This window comes from Micromys minutus (assembly GCF_963924665.1).
Source record: "Micromys minutus genome assembly, chromosome: 8".
In the NCBI taxonomy this organism is placed as follows: Eukaryota; Metazoa; Chordata; class Mammalia; order Rodentia; family Muridae; genus Micromys; species Micromys minutus.
Genome location: NC_137977.1, coordinates 7,309,530 through 7,321,142, shown reverse-complemented (window position 1 = coordinate 7,321,142; position 11,613 = coordinate 7,309,530). Strand labels below are relative to the sequence as shown.

The 11,613-nt window shown below is 35.4% G+C and overlaps 1 pseudogene across 1 annotated transcript; it reads left to right on the top strand.

Moving 5' to 3' along the window:
* Positions 1-1,841: 1,841 nt before the first annotated feature.
* LOC308423560 (non-selective voltage-gated ion channel VDAC1-like) lies at positions 1,842-2,701 on the top strand (annotated as a pseudogene). Its single transcript has one exon. The product of its transcript is annotated as a non-selective voltage-gated ion channel VDAC1-like (transcript).
* Positions 2,702-11,613: the final 8,912 nt, after the last annotated feature.

Genomic DNA, 11,613 nt, shown 5'->3' with positions numbered 1-11,613 from the left:
GGAGATGGAGCACCTTCATGGAAACAAGTGGAGGGGGAGGGTAAATATGAGTGGGAGTAAGGTAATAACATTGGAAATGTAATACAGAAAATTTCCAATATCTTTTTTTAAATTATACAAAATTTCTTTAAAAGCAAAACAAAACAAAATAATCTTTTAAAAAGTTATCTTTAAAGAAATAAAATTTGTGCATGTATATTGGAAGTGCCAATTTGTAACATAATTGGTTGCAAACTGGGTTTTAAAAATAAATGACTTATAAGCTGTTTTATTCAATGTAGGGCTGCTAGTGGACTTTGTTGTAAGGCATTTGCTGACAAGGCTGACCCTAACTTAGTTTCTAAGACTCATATCATGGAAGGTGTGGGCTGAATTTTATAAGTTTTCTCTTTATTCCATATGCACACCCTGGTATATGTGTCTCCAATACAAAGTAAGAAAATGCAAAACTTAAATAAATAAAATACATTGTTTATTTAGGGGATTTAACCATCACTAATTACTATAGTATAAAATATCTCTAGTCCTTAATTTTCACAATTTATCAATAAAAGAATAGGTGATTGCAAGATAGTTAGTATAGCATAATGCTAGTACATTATACAATCCAAACAACATTTTATGTTATCTTTTCATTATACGATCTTAGAAAAAAATCTATGTAAGTTATTCATAAGCATATAATTCGACATCACTCAGAAATATGTCTCAGAGTTGAGTGGTTACAGTATATGATAATGATGTATTTAAAGATTATAAAATTTTCAAATCAATTGAAGTTATCACTTTCCATTTTATCTAGAATTGAATGTTAACACTCGTTTCTTCTAATTTTCTTCAGGTTCAATACTCAAAGTTGTTTCTGCTCATTCTATGAATTGTGTGCTATTTTCTCAATACCTCTTGTATTAATCAGGTTTCTCTAGACTCACAGAACTTATGCACTATCTCTGTATATTGCGGGAATTTATTTTGATGACTTACAGTCTGTAATCAAACTACACCAACAATGGTCAGCTCTGAATGGGAAGTCCAAAAATCTAATAGTAGTTCAGTCCCATGAGGCTAGTTGTTTTAGCTGCTCCTCTGTAGAAGTGGGTTTCAACAGATGTGCTGACTAGTAAATGCAAGCAGTTGAAGAAGACTAAATCTTCCTTCTTCCAGTGTCCTTATGTAGGTTTCCGTCAGAATGTGTGTGCCACCATGCCTGAATCTGCGACTTACTTTGTCCCAGGCTACCTTGAACTCAAAGATCTCTGTGCCTAAGTCTCCTGGTAATAAAGGTGTGTACTACTCTGCCTATTCCTAAGCTTTTCATGGCTCCTAGGCCTTAAGATCTGCATGCCAAAATCTAGGTCAGAAACTTGTGCATTCCAGCCTAAAGATCTGTATCATAAGTGTGCTCTCTGATTTTGGATCATAGTTCATTGCAGATATAGTCAGATTGACAATCATGAATAACGATTACTCATACATAATCTGAAATTCCATAATGATTATGATACGCATATGTTAATTTACTTTATTTGCCAATATAACAGTTATCTTCATCCATGTAGACAATCATCTATGAATCAATCACTTGTTTGTCTTTCATCAATTTCTAGTTGAGTGTCAGTTCAAAACATTTTCTCACATTTTTGAGGAATTTATATGAAATTTATATTTTAGATTTACGTGCATGTTTTTGATAAATTTCCTTTAACTTCTATGGTTTCAAAACATGTTTTCCACTAAGGAGCTTTTCTTTTTCTTCTCTTACTAATGTCCAAAATAGGCCCCGCCCTCAGCCCATTCGCTGAGCTCCCAGCATCCCTGCAACCCTCACTGTAGCTGCTGCTGCTGCCCCGGATGTCACCGCCTCCGAGAACATGGGTGTGCTTCTCACATATGCTGATCTTGGCAAGTCCCGCAAGGATGTCTTCACCAAGGGCTATGGCTTTGGCTTAATAAGATCTGATATAAAAACGAAGGCCAAGAATGGATTGAAATTTACCGGTTCAGTTTCTGCCAACACGGAAACTATAAACGTGAATGGGAGTCTGGAAACCCAAGTCTGCCGGGAATGAGTGTGAGGCAACATTTACAGAGAAGTGGCACACAGACAACACCCTAGGCACTGAGATCACTGTGGAAGAGCAGCTTGCTCGTGGACTGAAGCTGACCCTAGATTCATCCTTCCTGCCAAACACTGGGGGAAATGTTACGATCAATACAGGGTACAAGAGGGAGCACATCCACCTGGGCTGTGACATAGACTTTGACATTGCTGGGCCCTTAATCCGGGGCGCTCAGGTGCTTGGCTATGAGGGTTGGCTGGCTGGCTACCAGATGAATTTTGAGACCTTGAAGTAGTCGTGAGTGACCCAGAGCAGTTGGTTATAAGCAGTTGGACAAATTCCAGCTTCACACTAATGTGAACCACGGACAGAGTTTGGTGGCTCCATTTACCAAAAAGAAGTTGGAGACTGCTCTTAATCTTTCCTGGATTGCTGAAAAGTCACACTTGCTTTGGAATAGCAGCAAATTATCAAGTCGACCCTGATGCCTGCTTTCTGAACAAAGTGAACAACTCCACCCTGATTGGCTTAGTTTCTTTCAGACCCTAACACCAGGTACCAAACTGACTCTGTCAGCCCTGCTGGATTGGAAGAACGTCAATGTGGGCGGCCACGAGCTTGATTTAGGACTGGAATTTTAAACATAAATGAATTTTGTACAATTGTTAATTCTAAACTATTTTGTCTCATAGCTAGCTACCTTCAGAATTTAGTGTACGTTTTAATGTTATATGTTGGGAATGTGAGTGTTGATAAGTACCTTGTTAGACCTCCAGCCTAAGGATGACTCAGCATTTTCCTGTCAGGTAAATGGCAAAAAAGGTATTTGCCATTTCAGAAGTACAGCAGAAACCCCATTCCAGGAAGGGTCCTTTTTGCTGTAGGTGTGGGTTGGGGACGAGCCCCTCTAGAGATGCTAGTCTGCAACGGAAGCTTGGAGCATGTGGACCTCTTGAAAATCTGCATTTGTCCCCAGAAGAAATTGTGACTTTCCCAGCATTGAGCCCTGGTGTCCCAATCCTGTCTGCTCAGAAACATGTACACACCTATGTGAAAGGGAGGTTTCTAGACAGATCGTCACACTCTGTTCCCATCTTGCCCTGTTCCCATCCTAGTCCATCGCTATGTAGGGTCGAATGTACCATTTTAGGGCACGATGGAGCCAGTCGCTCATGACTTAATTCTTGCTCGTGTTGTGTTATGGTTTTCTTTCTTTAATTTTATTTATTTATCTGCTTATTTATCTATTTATTTATCTATCTATCTATCTATTTATTTATTTATTTATTTATTTATTTTGCGATAGCAACAGAGTATGAAAGAGCCCCAGCTCTGAGCTGGGCAGGTGATTTTAGTCATACCCTGAAAACACTAGAAATCTTAACTGACTTCTTTTGTAGCCTTCTATTTCTTCACAGTTTAATGGCTATATTATAGTCTTCCATTTTATGTGGAATTAGCTCCTTCCCTTCAAATGTTCTAACTAACATCACGTAAATAAAACTTGAATAAAGTACTGACATAAAATAATGTTTAAAATCATATTCTTAAAATTTCTTAGCACTCATTTTCCTGTCAGGTAATTTTGTATTAATTAAGAAATTATAAAATAATCAACATTAGGTTTTATATATTTCTGTATTCACATAAAGCTTCAAGAAAAAGTAGTTTTAAATTTTCTTCTTATTCTTTACAATTTTTCTTAGTTTATTTTTTAGTGATTTGCTTAAAAGCAATATTTATTGAACCATTTGTCCTAATCATTTTAAAAGGTTTTTACTTTTCTACTTTATTCTTGAAAGCACACACACACACACACACACACACACACAAGCACATGCACAAGCACACACACATACACATACACACACACAAAGGTTTGTGCTGCTGTGGCTCTTCAAAATCACATAAAATACTAGTTTAAGATTTTTGTCAACTCCCCAAAAAAACTTCCTATCATCGGAATGGCATTGCTTCTGCTGATATGTTCGTGAAAGCTATTTCCTATGACTGATTTACATTTCCTCTCTGATGCTGCACACAAAGTTCCATGACTCATGATTTTATAATTTTGGTGGTAAATTTTTTTCATACTCAAGTAAAAAACAAAACTTCTTGTCAGTTTACTTGCAAATTGAAAGTGCCTATTTTGCCCATTTGCCCTCCCCCAGCACCTGAATATTTATAGTGACGTTTCATAATGACTGTGCATGCTCTTTCTGTGCACCATTCTCTGCTTTGATGTCCCACCCAACAATTCACAGATGCTTTGCTTTTTCAAAACAAAATCAGGTTACTTCAAATTACATCTTAGGCTTTGGGTAGCCATCAGTCATTTCTTCTTCATGAAGATTCTGGTGATGGAGGAAGTGGGCGATTACAGAACTCACAATGCCTTCCTTATCTCAAAATGTGATGATTTTCTAATTTTAGGCAGGGTCTTGAAACTCTTTTTTTATTTCTTTATATTTTATTTGTGTTTTTTTTTCAAAAGGAAATTTTATTATCATTTTGTATATCATAAGTATGTTAAATAAAATTTGGCATGTGGGTGTATTTGATGGTTCAGTTTTTTATAACATCTATAAGAACGTAGCATATAAATCCCTGAAAGCTTAACTTACACTTATGGAAGAAATATTGCATTTCAGTCCATCAGAGACGCCAGATATCTATCACGCCCATGTGGAGCATTTGTGTTATTTAAACATGGAGTAAATATTGAAATGCAGGCCAGCATGTTTCATCTCCATTAAACTACCATGTTCTGTGCATGAATGCTGCTTTCTCTGACTGTGAAGCAGAAAGCTGGTTAATGCCTTTTGTTCTGAGGAATGACTGATCAGTGAATTTTATTTTCCTCATTTAAATTTGGTAAGTGTGATTTCCCTTTAGTTTGTATTTTAATAGATGAAGTAGGATTCTATTCTTTTGAAACACATTAATGTTTCAAACAACTGTTCTTGGTTTTTACTTGCTTGGTAAGAGAACCAGTGCCTATTATTCTTTAAGTCTATTGACTATATGAATTATTTTTTATCCTAAATTTATACTTTGCTTTTGTCATGCAAGTTTCTATATAGGGACTGTGGTACTCACCTTTATGAATAACAGTAAGTAGGTTTAAGTTACAAAACTCTTTGTTTTAGGCAAGAAAGGTTATATAGAGTTCTATTCAGGGATATTATGACCCTGTATTTAGTTTCATGTACAATACATTGTATACTATGCCTATATTATGTCTCTGGTATTTTTATTATACATTTAAATTGAAATGAAATGTACATATTATATGTGCCATCCAAATTCTATTTATAAAAAGAAATGACTGTAAGTCAGGTCTTTTCTCATAGATACAATGTATTTACCTACATAGTAGATACAATGTACTTTACTTTCTTCATGGATACAATGTATTGACCTTCATCACAGATACAATGTATTTTACTGTCATCATAGATACAATGTAAGTTACAACTTTTATGTGCTAAAGCTAGAGCCAGAAAGATACCATTTTTGAAATTTTAGTAGATTTATCTGGAAAATACAAAGACTGGAAGTGCAAAAATTAAACAAAAATTGCTCAGCATGTCACGTTCTATTTTTTTCTTGCAAACTAATATGTTTAATGCAGTGTATTTTGATTATGTCTTCCACTTCCATAATTCCTTCCAGATCTTCATGATATATATGACATGGCTGTTGTGTATTGGTGCGCGTGTACAGTTGTGCTCATGCTCAGGAGCCCTCTGAGGCATAAGACCCTGTGGAATTGGAGTTAAAAGCAAAAATGATCTTCCTGACATTGGTGCTGGAAATCAAACTCAGCTGATCTCTGAAAGAACAGTATGTGCTCTTAACTGCGGAGACAATTTTCTGTATTTCAATGGAACACTTAAATTATATATTTTTCTGGCTTTTAGTTATGGTTACGTAATAAACTCGATTCTTCTTTAATCTATAGTATTTCTAATGTAAAGTTTGGTGTTGAATAAGAAATAGATCATATTTGCAGAACATTTAGCTTAGAAGTTTGCTACACATTAGTGAGGCCAATTTTAAATATCTAAAGATTCAAACTTATTCTTTTATTTCTATGATTAAATATATCTCTGCTCTAATACCTAATCTATTAAAATAATGTAAGTACATCACTTTGAAAAGGATAGTATCTACCTGACTTTTAATAAAAAACTGAGACCTACCTTATATTCTCTATTTTTTGAATTTTATAATGCACTAGAAACTTACAGAGGACTTGCATTTATCTAATTCCACATTTGGTCAAAATCAATTGGTTTCAACAGCCCTAGATTGTGTCTCTTCAGACCTTTTTCCTGAGAGAAATGGATCACAGCTGTAATCCATCAGCTCAGACTGGTAAGCTGCTGAGCTCCTCTTGTGTCTGCCCTGGTGCTCTTTTGGTTTGAATTTTGTTTGTAGTCTAGGTATTTCCTCTCTGTTGCCCCAACTCTTATTTGTTACTTATTTCTTCTGATAACTTCTCTATATAATGCAAAAAAAAAAAACAAAACTATGCTGAGATCTTTCATTTTGTTTAATTATCTTTAAGTATTCTTTTTTACTTTCCAGACAATATCCCCCTCCAGGTTCTTCCTCTGACAGTCTCTCATCCTATTCCTCCTCTCACCATCTCGAAGAGGTTGTCCCCACCCTTACACCACTTAAAGCATTCACTGACTTATTTAGTATAGAAGTCTGCATTTGGTTTCCTTGTTGAGCTTGGAAAGCTTATTTTATCATAGTATGATTTTATGTTTAATTATGAGTTTTATGTATGTCTACTAGCATTTAATTTACTCACTTTCATTTTATTTTTAGTTTATTAATTCGTCTTTTAATTTTAAGACAGTCCACTGTTTGGGCTAGTTTGAATAGTGTTTTGTTTTGTTTTTAATATATGATACACCGAAATTTGTCATGATAGCATTCACTTCATTTTAACAGAAAACGGAGTGGCACATGTAATAATCTTTTGATATGAAACTAATTTTTCAGTGATATGCTCATCCATTGTATTATTTTTTAATAGATTTCTTTTTTTCATATCATATTTATTTTAGGTTTATTATCTTAATTATGATAATAGCTTACTATATTAAGTGTTCTTTTAACTTTATTAATATTACTAACATAATTATCACTTCTAGATTTCTTTGGCTCATGTTGAAATTTTTATTTATTAATTTTATGATATTTGTAGTTTTTGAAACAGTTTTTATTTTCAAACAACTATTTTGCTCTTATTATATTAAAGAAATATGTTATCAAAATTTCTAAATTTATTATTTATATATGTTTGGGAATATTTGTTTTTCCTCAATGGATTCTGTTTGTTTTCTTATAATATACAATCTTTTCTGCATGCTGCATTAACCTTATTAATTTAGAGACATATTTAAGGAATAATGTAAACTGTATGAAAATTAGATTGTTTTAAGACAACAATTAATATAATGCATAAACATTGCTTACAATTGCACTGTGGTGGATGTCTATAATCCTATTTGGGGATGGATCTGGTTAATGGTCATATATTCATGGGCAGCTTGAGACACATTGTGGGATTTGGTCTCATAAGCACTAACTAACTAGCTAACTACCTAACTAACTAAACTCATCAATAAATAGTGTTGATAAAACAATTGATTGACGGTTTAGAAGAGGGTTACATTTAGAATCCTGAAAAAGGTTCACTTGTTTCAGCAAAAGAGTTTATTTCCAACATGTTTGCTGTTCTGAGTTTGATTTTCAGCACTAGAGAATTAAAAATAAAGAAAGATTGAAGGAATGTTCCGCTGAAGAAACATATATATTTGCTGGTATCCAAACCACAGGTGCCTCCTGTAGTTTCTCCTTGTATTAAAGTAACAAACTGTGAATATTTGAAATTAAAAAGTACATTCTATCCTTTGTTTAGTTATTATTTATTAGTATGTGTTGATAATACACAATAATAAATCCCATCCATGTATTTTTGTCATACTCACATAAGCTTCCATTGCTTCCATTGCAGCTAACTTTACTCTTCTTCCTTTTCTTACCCTCATAGTTCTTCTACTGTCATGAATTAATTAAAGAACTAATTATCTAACACCAAGAACATATTTAATGACCAAGATTTTTTTTTAAACTAAAGTTGCAGTCAGGATCTTGGATAAAGGTTTGTTTACATGAGTATGTGTGTACACACACACACACACACACACACACACACCCTCACATATATATATATAAACGTGTGTGTGCTTGTGTATGTATTTATAGTATATATGTGTATGTATGTATGTATGTATGTATGTATGTATGTATGTATGTATGTATGAATACTGACCCCAAGCCAGGAGGGACACCATTGATGTCCTTTGAGAAAATCATTTATGAATATATAATAGATGTATCTATTATGTCTCATATTTTATATCTCTTTTGCTTATAAAAATATGTAAAGGGAGAATAAAATTTTTCAAGACTTGGTTCAGTTGGTTTGTCTTAGCACAAGCTACCTTCCATTCTGGTCCAGCAATTTCTACAGCAAGATGCTGCTGTTTCTGTTGTCTCAGTTGCTGACTAAATTTGTAGGAACAAATGTTTCTTTACAGATTTTCCATTATAACTGGTAAGTTCTCATACTTGATATCATGTTAGCAAAAATATTTCCCAAGATGATGGAATGCAGTGTATCAAATAAAAAGTTGTACCATCTTTGATAAGAATTCCCATAAGTGTGTCTCTGGAAATAGTCTAAGATAAATTTTTGCATATATTACTCTGCTTCCTACAGCATAGGCCAGGAAGGGAGGCCAGGGTGTCTTCTCCACTGACACCATTTCTGGAAGAATCCTTGAATTTCCACTTATTATTTTCTTTTGTTAAAAAGGGGGGTGCTGTGTTCCTAAGTCTACTCTTTGAAGAAGTCTATTTGCATTTGCCATATGCAGGACAAAATAGAGACTGTACCCACAACAGAACATAACAGAACTAGATAGGGTAAGCTGCTAGAGTCAAGAATCCACCATTCTGCTGAATGAAATAAAGATAAGCAACAGTCACTGAATAAACTGTCTGGAAAAAATAGTGTGGTAGTTGTAAATTATTGTGCCTGTTACAGAATAGCTGGCTTTTACATAATTATCATTGAAATTTAAAATAATTAATCATTTTAAAATGTTAACCCTTTCCAGTTTATAATCATTGAATTACTTCCTGACTATATGAAATTCATATCTATGTTAAATATGTTTCATAAATTTTCAAAATCTACACTAGCACAGATAACATTAACAGGTAACTCAAGCAATATTATCGGTACCGTCATTGAGAGACGTTCTAGGCAGACTGCTGACCCCCAGAACAGCCTTTCAGACACTGTCCCAACTGAACCCACAGGAGCCTGCCACATTCCTACCGGCTGTCCCAGGATAGAGCACCTGGAGATCTCAGAGGACAGACATCGTGGTGCACTCTGGGATCAGGTCCTTTCCAGTCAAGCAAGAGGGCACGGTGACTGCCATCAACCCCAGGACCCTCCAGTAGTCCTCTGAGCCCCCAGCACAGCCTTGCAAGCACTCTCCTACGTGTGCCCAAGGTGAGCCCTAAGCCTGCCACACACTCTACTGGCTGTCCAAGGAGAGAATGTCTGGACCTATCAGAGGGCAGATAGCATGGTACACACTGAGACCGGGTTGTTCCTAGCCCAGAGAGAGAGAAAGAGAGAGAGAGAGAGAGAGATAGAGAGAGAGAGAGAGAGAGAGAGAGAGAGAGAGAGAGGGAGGGAGGGAGGGAGGGAGAGAGGGAGGGAGAGAGGGAGGGAGAGAGGGAGAGAGAGAGAGAGAGAGAGAGAGAGAGAGAGAGAGAGAGAGAGAGAGAGAGAGAGAGTTGGGTGACCACCATCAGGACAGGGGATCGGCCTGTAGACAGCTGAGCTCACAGAATACCCTCTCAAGCACTCCCACCTGAGCCAATTGGAGAAAGAACTGTGTCATTGCTATCAGAACTCACTGCCTGCCCATAAAGAGCCAAACACCCAGAAGCAATCTCCACCTGAGCCCACGGGCCCTCAGACATATAGGAGAGACAGACTTCAGTCAGAGACTACAAGATAACCTGCAATCACAGATAACAAAATGGCAAGAGGAAGGCAAAAGATCCAAAGCAATGGAAACCAAGAAAAGCTGGCAACATCAGAATCCAGCTCTAACACTAGGGCAAGTATTAGATTGTCAAACATACTGGAAAAACAAGACTTAGACATGAAATCATATTTCATGGTGATGATGGAGATCTTCAAGAAGCACGTGGATAACTTCCTTAAAGAATTACAGGAGAACACACATAAACAAATAGAAGTCGTTAAAGAAGAAAAACAAATATCACTCAAAGTACTACAGAGAAACACAACCAAATAGGTGAAGGAATTGAAAATGGAAATAGAAACAATAAAGAAATCACAAAATAAGACAACCATGGAGATAGAAAAACCTAAGAAAGACATTGGGTGTCATAGACGCAAGCATTACCAACAGACTACAAGAGACGGAAGAGAGAATCTCAGAAGCAGAAAACAACATAGAAAACATTGACACAATTGTAGAAGAAAATGCAAAAACCAAAATGTTCCTAACCTAAAACATTCAGGATATCCAGGACACAATGAGAAGACCAAGCCTAAGGATAATAGGAGTAGAAGAGGGCAAAGACTCCCAACTAAAAGGCACAGTAAACATTTTTAACAATATCTTAGATGAAAACTGTATAACCTTAAAGGTGAGATGACCATGAGAATACAAGAAGCCCACAGAATTCCAAAGAGACTGGACCAGAAAAGAAACTCCTCTCAACACTGAATGTTCAAAACAAAGAAAAAAATCCTAATTCTGTAAGAGAAAAAGGACAAGTAACATATAAAGGCAGAGCAATCAAAATTACAGCAAACATTTTCACAGAGACTTTGAAAGCAAAAAGATCTTGAACAGATAACATACAGACCCTACGAGAACACAAATGCCAGCCTAGGGTACAATATTCAGCAACACCCTCAAGTACTATAGATGGAGAAACCAAGATATTTGAGGAATAAAGCAAATTTAAACAATATCTGTCCACAAATCCAGCCCTACAAAGGATGATAAATGGAAAAATCCAACACAAAAAAGAAACTACACCCAAGGAAAAGCAAAAAATAATCACACAAAAAAACCAAAAGAAAAAAAAACAGACAAACATAAGTCTACATCTAACAACAAAATAACAGGAAACAATAATCACTATTCCATAATTTTTCTTAACATCAATGGACTCAGTGCCCTAATAAAAAGACATAGACTATCAGACTGAATAATTAAACAGGATCCACCATTTTGTTGCATATAGAAAACTCATCTCAAAGACTACCTCAGATTAAAGGCTGGGAAAAGAAAACCTTCCAAGAAAACCAGCTGGAGTAGCTATTCTAATATCAAATAAAATATAAATTTTAAACCAAAAGTTACCAAAAAAGATAAGGAAGGACATAATTTACTCATCACAGAAA